The sequence below is a fragment of the Sus scrofa genome, chromosome 11 (assembly GCF_054392235.1).
Source record: "Sus scrofa isolate SSC_HxYL_T2T_F1_AM1 chromosome 11, Sscrofa_HxYL_maternal_Yorkshire_Landrace_v2.0, whole genome shotgun sequence".
Lineage (NCBI taxonomy): Eukaryota > Metazoa > Chordata > Mammalia > Artiodactyla > Suidae > Sus > Sus scrofa.
Genome location: NC_139393.1, coordinates 30,993,224 through 31,009,590, shown reverse-complemented (window position 1 = coordinate 31,009,590; position 16,367 = coordinate 30,993,224). Strand labels below are relative to the sequence as shown.

The 16,367-nt window shown below is 37.1% G+C and overlaps 1 protein-coding gene across 8 annotated transcripts in view; it reads right to left on the bottom strand.

The window, feature by feature from the left end:
• PCDH17 (protocadherin 17) overlaps positions 1–661 on the bottom strand; it is a 100,934-nt gene extending 100,273 nt beyond the window's left edge. For all 8 annotated transcript variants that reach the window (XR_014820040.1, XR_014820041.1, XM_084982454.1 and 5 more), the window contains exon 1: positions 111–661. The gene's annotated coding sequence lies outside the window, so the exon portion shown is untranslated. The remainder of the gene's footprint in view (positions 1–110) is intronic.
• Positions 662–16,367: the final 15,706 nt, after the last annotated feature.

Sequence of the window (16,367 nt, the reverse complement as noted above, 5' to 3'; positions counted from 1 at the left end):
CTACGGAAAGAAAAGCCAGATTCATGTTTTGGAGCAAAAGAAAAAGCGAGAGAAAGGGAGGGAGGGAAGGAGGAAGGTGAAGCTGAATCCAGCAGCACTTTTTACTCTACCTCTTTCTGCCGGAGTCCGAGGCTCTGGAAAGCAAGGCGTCTGTTTTGCTAGATGTATTTATTTATTAAAAAAAAAAAAAAAAAGCAAAACCTTCCCTTTTGGTTAGGCGTGAGGAACCCCCAAATTTTTCAGTCTTGGGGGGGGAAAAATTAGGATTACAGTGACTGTTCACAGCTTAGCCCCGCATCATAGTTCACGATTTTCCTCTCAATGTTCTCTATTCACAAAGTCCAGCACCGGTGTGCGTAGTTAATTGTGCAGTCCGATGTGGAGGGCTTTTTTGTTTTTTGTTTTTTTTTTCCCCCCTTTCCTTCTTTTCTGTCACGGGTGGTCTCTTTCAGTCTGGTGCCTGTCAGGATCAGCTCACAACCTGCGAAAGACATGCGGATTTCAAAGCAAATAAATCCATCTCCGCAAGCAAAGCATCGGTGGAAATGAAAGGTGAAAATTCAACAGTTGGAGTAGCGTCTCCCCAGCCGCCCTCCGCGCTGCCGCATCCGAGGGGCTCGCAGTCCCTGCTCTCTCCCCAGCGCCTCTTGCTGACTGACTCTATTCACCTCACGCCGCCGCTTAAACATTGATACTGATTCCCTGCCAGCCAATCCGCGTGAGGAGCAAGGCCCTGCCTCCTCGGCCCGCGCCCAATGGAAGGCAGAGGAGAGACTGGTGGGGGCGGAGCCTGGAGCCCGGAGCTTCAGGGCCATTGATTAGATCAGTTAGATGGGAGACCGGCCGGGCTTGCGGAGCCTAGCGCTAGCTTTGGCCGCGGAGCCTAGGGCCTCGCCGCAGGGTCTCCTGAGTTTTTAACCACCGGAAGAAGCGCCTCCACCGTCTTCTTCTGGAAAAGAGAAAATTAAAAAAAAAAAGTTTGACAGCGATCTGTTTATTGCTTTATCCAATGTACACGGAACCGGAATCGCAGCATGCTTGCAGAATAAGGTAGCTGCGGTCTTCCTGATGGATTTCAGTACACACACACAAGCACCACACACTCAACCATACCAAGGGAGGCGCACATCTTCTGGTTGCGCATGGACCCATCTAAATGAGGTGCAGAAGCGTGTGTGTGTGTGTGTGTGTGTGTGTGTGTGTGTGTGCGCGCGGGGGGGGGGGTGCTGCGCGTGTACGTTTCTGAGGCGGGGGGGATGTGTTGTGTATTTCAATGAGTGTGCGTAAATGCGAGGGTGCTAGCGCGCCCGCTTCTGCCCGCGCTGGTGCAAGCACACCGCAAGCAACAGCAATCAATATGTAACTTTCTTTATCCTCAGAGAAAATAGGTTGTCCCCAGGCACCCTGGCAAGGAAAGTCACTTGATTATGAAAGCGTTTCAGAAGAAAAGCAGAAGCCCTGTGAAAGAAAGGCCGCGTCTCTCCAGAGAAAAAGCGCCTCCCCTTTAAGGAGAAAGACTGGTCAATTCAAGCTTTGTAGCTTGTTAAAACTCAAATATAGCAGAATAATACTTAGGGCTTTACCCTTTTCAGTCACGAGCATCCCAGCCCAGATTCAAAGTAAAACATATACTCATATACCAGCTCATAATTATTTTGGTGTTATGTTTACTTCTGTCTTGTCATTAAAGTTCCCATTGGAAATTTGAATGTTAGACCTTAAGACCAAATAAGTGTCGATGGCCACATTTGCCAAAGCCCCTGTGACTAGAAATTGAACACCAAATACCAAGACAGATCAGTGGGAGATCTGTTAAGATTCATGCTTTCTAAGTAATAATATTACCACCATCACTACCAACACACACACACACACACACACACACACAGAGTTCTGATTCATCTATTTCCACCACTACAGTTCTTAATCTCAGAGATTCTTTCTCCCCAAACTATAATCACAAACATCCACAAGCAAAGACTGGTTTTGTTCGTGATACAGCTGTTCCAGGAAAGAGTTAAGAATGAAAAAGAAAATTGAAGTATTGAAATAGAAAAGGTGAGTGTTTGATTGCTAGACTATTGATCGCTATTCATAAATACTAAAGTTAAGTTGCCATTTATAAATTGTGAATGACTAATGTACAAGTCTAACATGAATCAGTGAAGATTCAAAGAAAATCAAATCCAGACCGATTACAAGAAAGTTCCGATGATTGTTGCTAGGATAAATTGCTTAAAGATTTAGGTAAAGGAGCTATTTATTTCCTAGAGGATTCAATGAGATTACCTATAGTCTGAATTGCAATCTGATCTGGATCCTAAATTCACCATTCCCTTAAAAGACTATCTTTAACAGTTTAAAAATTCAAAGAGGAGTGCTCTGGAGCCAGACCTTCAAATACTAAAATGTCTTTGTATTTTCTAAATAGAGAGATTCCATGCACATGCCTTTGCTAAACAGGGGAGCTAGAGCTTTGTAGAGATCTAGGTTGTTTTCCCTGAGTGGATGTCTAACTACCCTGACCCATGGAAACTCAGGTTTACATTTCTCAGGCAGGGGTTCGTACCTCTGTCCCATTGTGTGTACCTTGGTTTGTACCTTGGAAAATGAGGTTTAGAGGTTTTATTTATTTATTTTGGCCATGCCCACAGCATGTGGAAGTTCCCAGGCCAGGGATACAAAACCAGCCACAGCTGTGACAACACTGAATCTAACCACTAGGCAACTAAGGAACTCCTTTAAAAGTAGCAGCTAACTTACATCATGAGTAGAGATTACACACATATATTAATCACCACTTCATCAAATTTGTCCTATTTATAATAAATCTACGATTTTTTTGCATTATATTAGTAATCCAAGGAAAGTCATAAAATATCCTTACCTGAGGTTTGCAGTAAAGCAAAAACAAGAAGATGAAAAACTTCCAAGGAAAGGGTAAATATGGTTTATTAATTATCTTTAGTTAGATGTGCTGTTATGCAAATGAGGGGAAAACCACAGCGTCTAAGAAGAGATCAGCAAGTGACATGCAACACATCATCAGACACTAATTTGCCCACCAACCCTTCAGAGTAATTGTGTCACACCTCCCCCTAGTGTATAGAAAGAGAACTACCATGCTTATGGTGAATACCGCAGGGTTTGGGTCAAGGGGAGCAGACAGAACTGCTACATAGCAGATATATTATATATTAATTTGTAGCATTGAGTTCTGTTGTTAAAGACTGACATGTACCCACAATAGTTGATTTTAATCTTTACATATCATCCCTCTTTCATTTTTAAAGAAAATGGAATCAATTGATATTTCCAATTGTTTGTTTTCCCATTAACCAGACACAATTTTTGAAACTGTACTCACTCCTGATTTGTAACCCTCTCTTAAATTATATTTTTCCCCAAACATTTTTCTGTTTACTATATCATTTTGAGAAATTTCTTTTTGACTATTCTTAAAATGTTAAGCTCATTTTTTTTTAAAGAGATGATATATTATTAAACAGTTCAGAGTTACTACTGGTTTTTATACCATAGTTGGCTATGGATATATGATATCTAGCTGAGGAATTTACAGTCTCATATTTCTCAAGAAGAGACTGGTTGATAATCACACTATGTAATTACAAATGATAGTCTCAACTTTAAAGCAAAATTAGATTATTCTTTTCAAATTACATAAATACTGAACATCCAAAGATCTTGTGTGATTTAATCAATACATATATATGTGGATGCACACCCACTGAGAAAAAGTACTTAGAAATATTTACTAACATGACTTTATTTAATTAATAAGATATGCTAGTTTTAAGATAAATTGATTATGTTTAAACAACTTCAAACAGAGAAATACCATGGTCCATTTTTATAGACTGGTAAAGGCTGATTAAATACTGTTACATTAAATCAATGATTAAATATCTTCATTGTTAAGGAGTAAACTTAAAATACCATTTTATGAATTTTTTTGTTATTTAAGTTATTTAATTTTATCTCAGAAAAGTTCTTTAAATTTCTTATTAACTAGCTGTAGTAGTACATCTGAGAGTTTATGCATGCAGCCACAATGGCAGCAGTTATAACATTCTTCCAAAATTTGTGCGGCTTGCTGTCTTCTTGAGTTCAATAAAATACAGTTCTTTCTTTACTTATTTTAAACATGCTACCTTTATTTTTTTTTTAATTAATTTATTTATTTATTTATTATTGTCTTTTGCCTTTTGAGGGCCGCACCCACAGCATATGGAGGGAGGTTCCCAGACTAGGGGTTGAATCTGAGCTGCAGCCGTTGGCCTATACCACAGCCACAGCAACGCGGGATCTGAGCTGCATCTTCGAGCTACACCACAGCTCATGGCAATGTGGGATCCTTAACACACTGAGCAAGGCCAGGGATCGAATCCACAACCTCATGTTTACTAGTTGGGTTCGTTAACCACTAAGCCATGACGGAATTCCTAAAATACATTTCTTAAGAAAAAATTTTGAGGCAAATATCTCCAATACAGCAGCTGTTTATATGACTGAAAAATTCTCTCTCTGCTAATATCATATTGAAATATCTTATTTAAATCCACAGGTGTTTCACTCAGAGCTAGTTCTAATTTCCATTGTGTATTACAGATATCTGAGACTCATCTCCAACACACAGCTATTGGCCAATTGCTGACTTTTAATTAAAGCTTCCCATTTTAACAAATGTCAAATTCACACCACCAATAGGACAATCACTAAAACATATCTTTTTCCTTTATGACAGATATGAATTTTAAGAAAGTAATTCAAGTTAACTATAAATTTTAAATTTCAAGAGAAGTATTTTATAATTTAAAAACTTTTTGAGAGCAAAAATCTCTCTTCCATAACAACAAAAATAAGAAAAATGTAAAGTATCTTCAGCAGTAAGCAGTATATTAAACTGAATGTTAATTTTTTCTCATTTTTTAAAAATTATTCAATCTTGCTATTAAAAATATTTGTCACAAAATGATATATTTTGAGTCTCTTCTATTATATGTATGTTATGTTACAATATAACATATTCATATACATGTGCTCTCCTTCCACCATGGGAAGTAAGTTCCTAGCAAAGTTAAAACTCCAGGATTAACCCTACAGAAATATGGAAGTTCTATGAATTTGAAATTCACACAATAAATGAACTAAATATGTTCATTTATTGAACTAAACATGTCCAACTGGTGTTATGTATTTTCCGTATATATCTAAATATTAAATCAGAAGGAAAAATTTATAAATTAGTTGCCAATGATGAAATTTTGAACAAGGGCTCTTATTTCAGGATGTTTAAGTATTGAGACTCAAATTTAACAGGCAATTTAAGATTTTTATATTTGGGTTTTACAATGGAAAATTATATGGTACAGTTAAAATAAATTGTGTTTGTGTACCTGTGTGTAGAATACCTGAAAGAGAAGCCAAATAGAAATAGAAGTTGTCAGACCAAAAAACACAGGTTACATTATATTGAATGTATTAGCATATATTAATAAGGGGAGTTGGATTACATTGTGCAAAATGTAACTGAGAAAAATTATCTCGAGCTTCATAAATTTCAAATGGCATGTTTATGTCGTTTCCTGCCTTAGCCAGAAATAAAAGTGTTCAATTAATTATGAAATCTCAAAGATCCTGCCCCATAAGAAGTTGCGTACTCGCGCCCCCTTGTGGCCACTTTGACAATAAAGAAAGACAGGCATTTGGTTTGGAAATTCCCTTCATAAGAACATTAGGTTTGTTCAATCTTGGTGTACTAGTTTTCAAAACAAATGAAAAGTTTATGAATGAAATAGTTAACTTACAGAAATTACTACTGGATTGTTAAAGTGCCTGAAGTTGGGGACAAAAATAATAAGTATCTCATGCATAGTTCAGCGTTCCCATTATTTCTTAGAGTTAAGTATGTTAGGACAATTCTAAAGCTGAGAGACCAGCCCAAGGAGGAAACCCAGGCAATTTGATTCAGTAGGTGGCACTCTTTCCTCAGAGTCAGTTTTGCTATGATGACCTGAAATGATGTTTCAAAAAGCGATGTCACTGGAGGTCCTGCCTTTCAGGTGAGGCAAAACCCAAAATCTTATCATCACTTAGGGTTATAACAGGTCACACGTTTTTTTCCCCATTATTCTGAGGTATTTAAACATCCTGTTGTATAGCTATCGCACAGAGATCAATAGAGGAGTACACTGAGCTCTTCGGAAAGCAAATAAGTGCTCTACAAATCCTCTGCATTTTAATTATCATCATAATCATTAACCCTCCCAAGTCTCTGTGACAAGGTCTTACTTGGATAATTATGTTCTACTTATGTAAATTCTTCTTTTCAGTGAGCTAGGCATATTATTTCCTCTTATCTTTTAAAAATTCGGAGCAGTTCAATTGAAAACCAACCACTGTTAAACAGCTATTGTCTGTCACCCTGGAAATAGCAGACTTTTGTTTTAGGTAAAGCACCTTTGTTTAGTTTTTCCCTCCTAAACATACGTAAACAAGTACATATCCAATAAAATCATGTCTGTTCCCACTCAAGTGATGTTTTTGAAATCATGTTAAATGTTAAATAAAAGGAACCATTGGCAAGAATCGTCTTTAAATTTACCATGGCCGGAATGATTTTTGGAGCTGCTGAAACCTAATCTCTAAAATCAGATTCTCAGAGAGTGTCCACATCTTTCTGAGTCAGTATCACTTGTTTCTAGAAAAGATGAGAGAAAAAAATCCGTGGTCACTTACAAATTGCCAATACTAAAATATAAATATAAAGATGTATAATATTTTAATTAAACACTGAAAAATTAAGTCCAACTTTGGCTTTGTTTCTGACATAGCTTTATTTCTCACTAAAACTGGTTATTGCTATATAAGTTTGATATGTGACAACCATAAGCATAGTATTAAACACTAGGAATTTAAAGGCTTGAGGATTTATTTAAGTACTGGCCAACTCATCTTAGAAAATCACAGGTTAAATTCTGAAATTTTGTTATTAGCTATAATAATTAGATGAGTTGGGATTACCTATTTTTTCCTTCTAAATTATTTGATTGAGGCTTAGAAACCAGAGAAAAGCAGAAAAAAAGAAAGAATATTAAATGTATTGTACTGTTTGGCCATTTATACAAATATAAATTAACACTATTCTGAAGGTTTATTAATAAGTTACAGTGGTAATCAAACCCCTTTGTGACAAGAATCCTTTCAAGAATCTATTAAATGTTATGGAACTCCTTTCCAATAAATTTGATAGTGATCTATAAATTCAGCTTGTACACATTTTTTTCATGAATGCTTGTAGAAATTGTATGTACTTGATTAGCTTACTCATTGTGTACAAATACTGAAGTAACCATGTTTTAGAAAATGATCCCAAAGCAGCTTTGCTCTGCTAATATTAAAATTTTAAGAGAGGTGAAATGAATTTGTGTGATGCACTATACTATATGAAATATCTTTTAATAATTGAAAAAATCTATTTTTTAAAAGAAAAAGCTTCCTGTACTTTGATCAGAAGCCTCATTTGCAGTGGGATGCTTAACTATTGTAACACAAGCAAATCTCAGAAGTAGCAGGAAAATAAGAAATGGCCCAGGGAGCAGCCTCTTTATTTTACTACCCAGGTTCAGCAGCTAAATGTCTGTTGAGATATAGAGATCTTTCTCGACCTGGCTGGTGAAAGATGGACATATAATTCCATCTAGTTAGAGGTAAAGGGCACAGCTGCTGTGAACAGGCAAAAGCAGCCAGAGAAGGGCATACCAATGGTGAGGGTTGAAAAGTTTATTTTATCACTCAGCCATTTTGACAAGTATACATTAACAATATTACAGAAGTGGTTACTAGATTCTTGAGTCATGGACACTTCCAGGAATCTGCTAAATGCTTTTGAACTGATTTCTGGTACATTTATATCTAAAATTGTTCCTTGACAACAGTACATTGTTTTGCGGGAGTATTTCTGAAGAAGCAACCCATAGAATTCCCTATACTCCATGGACTCAAGGTTAGAACACCCTTCAGCACTTTGGACAGCAGTTCATCACTCCAAGTAGTTTGGGTTTAGAAAGAAAACATTTAAGGAAACCAAAGTGCTTGGTTTGAAATGTACACGTACATTAAAAGAAATAAATATTTCTGATTAATCAAGGCCTAAAATACTGCCTTAGTTTCAAAGTAAATTGGCGACATGTCACTTATCTCTCCCTTGACTCAAACTTTGCTAAATTGTCATTGAAAATATCATTAGAAAATTTAAGGAAAAAGAAAAAAAAATGTACATCATATGAAAAGGAAATGATGACATATTTGAATAGTGAAGAGTTTTTTATAGATATGCTTGAGATGGAATTAGATTGAAGGAAACTTCTTGAGTCTTAACTCCCCAAAGCTGCTTCCCTGGGAAGAAGAGGAAAAGATTTGAAAAAACATAAATATCTTATGCACTGGAGAGAAGTAGAGTGAAGAGTAGGGTGTGGGGAGTAAGGTAATTGTATATTTTGTTTTATCAGTAGTTCTGGGAAGTGCCCCCAGATAACAAAACCTTTATATTTGTCTGAATCTGATCAGAATCTGCACAGTCTCTTGGGGAAACTGTCTTTACCCTCAATGATCTCCTTCTGTGAAGATGAACAGGGTGAGTGCATCTTTCTGACACACAGGTAACTGCAGAGAAGAATTTCAGCACCACATTCAGGGAACATATATTCTCTTGTGAAGTGGGATTAATGTAAAGTCTTCTCTGAAATTGTAGTTATATTCTCAAAAATGGTTTCAGAGATAGTGAATCCAAGAAACTTGAAGAAGCAGCCATGAAAGAGAAATAATATAAAATTCGAAAAGTCATGACTGCAAAATGTAAAACCACAATAGGTTTGGTCGATATCAAAAGGCATACTGCCAAAAAACTTAGAGAAGACAGGGAAACAATCAGCTATTTTTTTCTGTAATTCAAAGGAAAGGGGCCTGTGAAGAGAAATAAAATCAGAGAAAAATAAACATGTCGACAGGTGCAGAGTATCCATTAACAGACACAATAATAAATAACAAGCTGTAAAGGAGAGAACAAAATAGAATGTGAAAATGTGGAAGATCTATAACCATAAAAATAAGAGGGAAAAATGTTTTAGGGGTGAACAAAGGCCCACTTTTGTTCATTAAAATAGCTTATTGACTACCAAGAAAAATGTAGAGGCCAACACAGAAATAGCCCCTTTAATTTTTGAAATTCAAGGATGATGAAAAAACACTGTTAAGTATTATCTCCAAGTGATGTAACCCTAGTTATAGAGTGAGAGGGAAGGCCAGCAGCAGCTGCTGCATTTTCTCAAGTCCCCAACTCATTGGTCAGCATTAGGGTGGGCTTTACCATTGCCAGGGCAAATGACATTTTTAGGGAGCAAGCTGATGGGAAGAAGAGCAAGATAGCATGGAAACTGAATTGCTTGACTTGTGGGCAAATATTGTAGCTAAACCATGGTAGAAAGAACAGCTCTACAGCACCCCAGCATCCCTTTAGCATTTGGACTCAATTTGTGTTTTTTATAAATAATACGCCTTTCTTCCTCCATGCCTTCTTTATTATGCAGACTCATTCTACTCTTCTCTCTGCAACCAGGAGTGATTCTTCAGTCTTGAATAAAACCTTAGCTCTATATACCCAAGAAGCCCTGCATTCTTGCTTCTTCCCTCCTACACCAGAGACAATGGGCAGTTTCCACACTTCTGCACATTTTTTTTTTTGTCTTTTTTTTTTTTTTTTTTTTTTTTTTTTTTTTTTTTTTTGGCATTTCTTGGACCACTCCCGTGGCATATGGAGGTTCCCAGGCTAGGGGTCGAATCGGAGCTGTAGCCACCGGCCTATGCCAGAGCCACAGCAACACAGGATCCGAGCCGCGTCTGCAACCTACACCACAGCTCACGGCAACGCCAGATCGTTAACCCACTGAGCAAGGGCAGGGACCGAACCCGCAACCTCATAGTTCCTAGTCGGATTCATTAACCACTGCGCCACGACAGGAACTCCACTTCTGCACATTTTTTTCTCCTTATTTTTTTTCTCTTTGTATAAGATTAGCTGAACAAGACAGTGGTCTTCTGATTTTATGAATGAATTATTTTTTATTTCTAGTAACTCACTTTGGTGCATTTCTTTCCACCTACAAAATAGATTCCTCTTCTAAATTTCTCATTCTAACAATATTATGCTTTTTTTTTTTTGTCTTTTCTTAGTGCTGCACCCGCAGCATGTGGAGGTTCCCAGGCTAGGGGTCCAATCAGAGCTGTAGCCACCGGCCTACGCCACAGCCAAAGCAACACCAAATCCAAGCTTCATCTGCGACCTACACCATAGCTCATGGCAATGCTGGATCCTTAACCCACTGAGTGAGGCCAGGGATTGAACCTGCAACCTCATGGTTCCTAGTGGTATTCGTTTCCACTGTGCTACCTACAACGGGAACTCCACAATACTACACATTTAATACAGAACCTCTAGCTCCTTCAAATCAAGAAAAATGGAATCATCTCACAAGAAATCCCTCCCAACTGTGCAAGTGATATTAAAGAGCAATCTACAAAAGCAGAAATACAATTCATTCATTCACTGACTTAGCCAATAAGATGTACATTTTGGGTTTGGAAATTATAATAGTGAACAAGGCAGACAAGGAAAGTCCTTTGTCTGTGAACCAGGGTTGTTGGCCAAATTCAGTTCTGTGTGCTAATTAAGAATGAGGACACCATTTCCTTGCTGGTTGTCAGCCAGTTTTTCTCAGCTCCTTAAATCTGTCTTGTCATGTTGCCCTTTGGCATATCATTGTTGTGAAACCAATCAAAGCCAAAGGGAGGTATTAATTTCTAGGTACATGGTATGCTGTCATATAACATATCAAAGGGAAAAGATTTATCAGTGCTTTCTACTTTTATGATTTAAGTCTTTAGATAAGGCATCTTAATTGCTATGTTTCAATATTATTATAGGGGTAAGGTCCAATATCTGATAGGTTTCTTTAATGAATCAATGAGATGGATGCCATATTAATAAATTACTGTTTTCTTATAAAAGTGTGGATTCAGTCACTGAAACTCAAATTTGTCCTCATATCTGTTCTTTTGGAATACACTCATCATTCCTTTTGATGGGCTTAAGATTTCTATGAGGCGAGAACTCAAAGCTAATACCTGTATGTGGACTTAGTGAGCATTTGCAACAAAACCCGTTAGTAAATATATTCATTCAATACAACATTCATAAATATAACCATAGTGAATAATAAAGTACATAGGATCATCAGCAGTCTTAATCATGCCTACTAGCTTCTGACAGTCTTGGTTGTGGTGGGCTCTTCAGCATAGACTGTAGTGTTAACGATATTGAAAATGTTGTTGGGAGACATAGGTTTCATCTGGTCCAGTAGACAAGTCGGTAAATGTCCCAGAGACTAAATTTTAACATCTCAGAAATACTAATAAAATATCTGATATCACTCTCTCCCAAATTTTTGAAGACCAGATGACATTTGGAAAGGATTTTAGTAAATCTAAAAAATAGCTGCCACTACTATTAATAGTATAAGCCCACTGTGTAGTTAAATGGTAACAAAATGGCTATTGTGACCATTTAAGAGTTATATGTGTTTTAAAATATACAGAATGGTATTTATTTATAATTACTAATCCCTTGATCATCCTACAGGCCATTTGTTCTCAAATGTTCCAAATGTTTAGAAATATGCTTTCTGGGTTGTAATTTTATTGGATCAATTTCCTAAATGTTTTACCTATTTGAAATTAACTTGCTTTTGATTTATGTGTTTATCTGTTAGTAGCTAACTAGGTCATGCTTTTCCTTTTGTTTACTTTTTCATTTGTTTGCTCCTGAATGTGTGGCAGCATAAACACAACTGTAAAGAGCACAGATAAGCTCTCAAAATGTTACATGGCATTTTACCCAAACATCTGTCAAGTAAAAGGTTAGAATTTTCACTTTTAGGAGAAAAACATATACCAATTAGGAGCAATATTCTACCACCTATTGCATGATTTTTCTTGGGGGGGTTGGGAATTTACATGCCTTTTGATTATAGAGTATATTTCTACATGGGGCTTTCTTTTCTGAATATCTACAAGTTGATTCAAACAATAACTTCTACACACTATTTAGATAGCCAATTAACACACAGACATTTATCTTCAGTATGTAATAGACTATATACTGGACATGTTATCAAAATTATCAGTTATATTAATTAATAATAACCTTACATACTTCAAAACACTAGTGGACACTGTTTTTCTGAATTTATAAAGAGAATTGCAGGAGTTCCCGTCGTGGCGCAGAGGTTAACAAATCCGACTAGGAACCATGAGGTTGCGGGTTCGGTCCCTGCCCTTGCTCAGTGGGTTAACAATCCGGCGTTGCCATGAGCTGTGGTGTAGGTTGCAGACGCGGCTCGGATCCGGCATTGCTGTGGCTCTGGCGTAGGCTGGTGGCTACAGCTCCGATTCGACCCCTAGCCAGGGAACCTCCATATGCCGCGGGAGCGGCCCAAAGAAATATAAAAAAGCCAAAAAAAAAAAAAAAAAAGAGAGAGAATTGCTATTAGAAATCCTAGAGTGAGTAAAATACTTGAGGTTATAATAATACTTTTAGATGGCACTAAAATTCTTATAGATGTCTAATGTAAGAAGTTGATTAGTAAAATTTCTAAATTTTTTAAATAAGAGAGATTTTAATGATTTATATTAGAATTAAAATGTAATTTGAAAAACATTCTACATTTGTGTGCTGGATAGGAAAAATATTTAGTTCAAAATAATATCAATATAAAATTTTTCAAAATGTGGTTCAGTCATCATACTTATAGAAGCAACAATACCCTATCATTTTGGTAATGTATACACATTGGTAAGGTATGCATGTGATTACAGTACTAATCATACTTTTATATCATTTACTTTTTACCCAGTAATAATGAATCAAGCATGTCTTTCCATTACTAAAATATTAAGTTTTTGAATAAATAGGTAGTGTTTCAATTACGCAGACACAGAATCGTGTATATAACTAATTCTCTCTTAATAGATATTCAGATTGTTTTTGGTGTTCTATTTTTAAAAAGTTGAAATTTACACAATTATTAACATTTTTATATACATGTGGAAGTATTTCACATAATATTGATTTATAAGAAACTAATCAGCTTATCCAAAGAAATGCATATTTTAATAACAGATGTAATGCGCTAAAAAGTTAGAGGAACTGTATTCTTTATCAATGTCAGTGTCATAAGAGACAAAGCAGGGCTTTGGAAGTACTTAAGATTAAAGAAGACTAAAAAGACAGGACAGTTAATTGTAACACCTGATTCTAGATGGAATTCTGTGCTGAATTTTTAAAATGCTATAAAGGACATATTAGATAAAGTGGCTAAATTGGAATACATGTAGTCAATTAGACAAAAGTATCAATGTTACATTTCTCATGCCAGCAACGACACTAGAGTATGTAAGGCAATGTTCTTATTTTGAGCAAACATACATTAAAATAGGAGTAAATAGCTGTGATATATGAAACTAACTTTCAAATGATTTTTTTTTTTTTTTTTTTTGTCTTTTTGCCATTTCTTGGGCGGCTACCGCAGCATATGGAGGTTCCCAGGCTAGGGGTCCAATCGGAGCTGTAGCCACCGGCCTACACCAGAGCCACAGCAACGCGGGATCCCAGCCGCGTCTGCAACCTACGCCACAGCTCACGGACACACCGGATCGTTAACCCACTGAGCAAGGGCAGGGACCGAACCCGCAACCTCATGGTTCCTAGTCGGACTCGTTAACCACTGCACCACGACGGGAACTCCTCAAATGATTTAGAAAGGAAAAAGTTTTTATGTATACGCAGAGTCATATATATACACATATGTGTTTATGTAGTTGCATAGGCTTATCCACATGAGCCATATAAGATGGAGAGATGACGGGAGTGAAAGAGTGAGAAAGCAAATGTGGCAAAGTATTTACAATAGGTCAGTCTAGTAAAGGATTTATAGGTGTTCGTTGTACTACTTTTATTTATGCAACTTTTCTGTAAATTTGAAATTATTTGAGAAAAAATTTCTAGAAATCGCTAGACATTTACAAATGGCTCTCACAAAGGTAGAGCCGGTTCCTCTTCCCCCCACCCCTTCCTTCCCCTTTTCTTTAAACAGTATTTACCACTTTCCTCACTCTGGCTTCCACTCTCCTTGCCTCCTTCCTTCCTTCTTCCTTTGCAAAGATCCACCAGGCAAACGCAAATCACGTCAGCAGCCCTGGGCTAGACCGGCTTAAGGCAGTTAAGGGCCACACTTGTGGAAATATAGCAGCCTGGCAGCCATGAAAATTGGCTGTGTTCAAGAGGATTGATGTGATGGGAGCTGTATTTCACACTCCATCAAGGAAGACAGACATTTAGAAGTGGGTGGAGGTAGTGTAACCCTATGTTTGCAGTGCTGTAATATGCTTATGGTTATCAACATTCATGCATAAATACAGGAATCAATAGGGGTGTGTGTATGCATGTAGATATATGCATTTCTCTTCTGGCTTTTTTCACTGAAAGAGCCCAGGGCATAGGGCATGCCAGTACCAATGAGCTCTTCTAGTTCCTACTTATTTCTCATGTATCACTCTCCAATTAAGAAATCTAGGGCTGGGGTAGAGAAAAAATAAGGTGAGCCTAATAAATCTTGTTTTGTAAGAAAGTAAACAGATGGTCAGGGAATGATAGGGATTCAGTAAACAAGACATAGAAGTCAAGTGGAAAAGATTCCCACAGGCCAAATAGACAGGTTGGAGAATCAAAATAATGATAGTAGGAAATCATAGACCATTGACTAAGACAGGAAACTGCAAGTACACATAGATATAAATGTACTAATAATAGAAAAGAAAGTGCCACTTGGATTAGTAAAACAAATAAATATGGGAAAAAATGATGGTTTTGAAGAGCATCATTCAACAATTACTCTGAATGATCATTAACTTAAGAAACATACATCAGTGGATCCTAAAAGTAGTGACTGAAATTGGGGATGGAGGTGGGATATTCAAGACTCTCACCACAAAAAGAGCTATTAATGTTCCTAAGTAACATTACAGTGCCAAAACTTGGCTGATCTATTATCATCAAGTGATTAATGTTAATACCACTAAGAAAGCATCCAAAAGATATGATGTGCTATGCATGAATGTGCAATGAAATGAAACAGCAGCAGTGATATTCCTGCTCAAAAGACTTGAGGAGACATTGGAAAAACCCAAAATGAAAGGCTGTGGCAATCAGAATAATGACCTCCCTAAAGGTATCCATATCCCCAGAATCTGTCTATATGTTTGGTTACATGGCCAAGATGAATTAGGCTTACAAATGAAATAAATTTTGCTAATCAGATGACCTTGAGATGGAGAGATTATCCTGGAATATTTCTGTGATACCAATGTGATCACAAGAGTCCTTCTAGGTGGAAAAGGGAGCCAAAAAGAAAGAGAATCATGGAAGTAGCTGTGTGTGAGAAGACTTCACCCGGTGTTGCTGACTAAAAAGATGGAGGAATGAGGCCACAAACCAAAAAATGAGAGTGGCTGCTAATCAAAATAAATAAATTTTAAGGAAGGAAGGGAGAAAGAAAGAAGGAAAGAAAGGGGAGGAAGGAAGGAAGGGAGAAAAAAGAATAGAAGAGAAAAGAGAAGAAGAGAAAAGACAAGAAGAGAAAAGAACAGAAAAGAAAAACAGATTCTCTTGTAGACCCCCTAGGAAGAAATACAGTCAGTTTGGCACCTTGATTTTAGCTTAGTGAGACTCATTTTGTTCTGACCTCCAGACTTAAAATACTACATTTGTGTTGCTTTAAGCCACTAAATTGTTGGTGATTTGTTACAGCAGCAGTAAGATATTGATATAAGGAAATCTAAACAATGACTGATTTGTAACACGCAAACATGCCAAATTTGGGGAAGGGAAAGAGAAATTGAGGAGCTGTTCCCAATTCAATGACCAGGACATATGACTGGGTTCAATAGTGATCTCAGGCTGGATCCTTTACTACAAAAGACTTAACAGGACACCTGGGCTTCCTGGATGAAGTATACATGAAATTTCTTTGCATTATTTTTTGCAGCTTTTTTTTTTTTTTTTTTTTTTTTTTTGCCTTTTTAAGGCCACACCCTCAGCATATGGAGGTTTCCAGGCTAGGGGTCGAATTGGAGCTGTGACGGCCAGCCATAGCCACAGCCACAGCAATGGCGGATGAGCCGTGTCTGCAACCTACACTGTAGCTCATGGGAATGGCAACGTTAGATCCTTAACC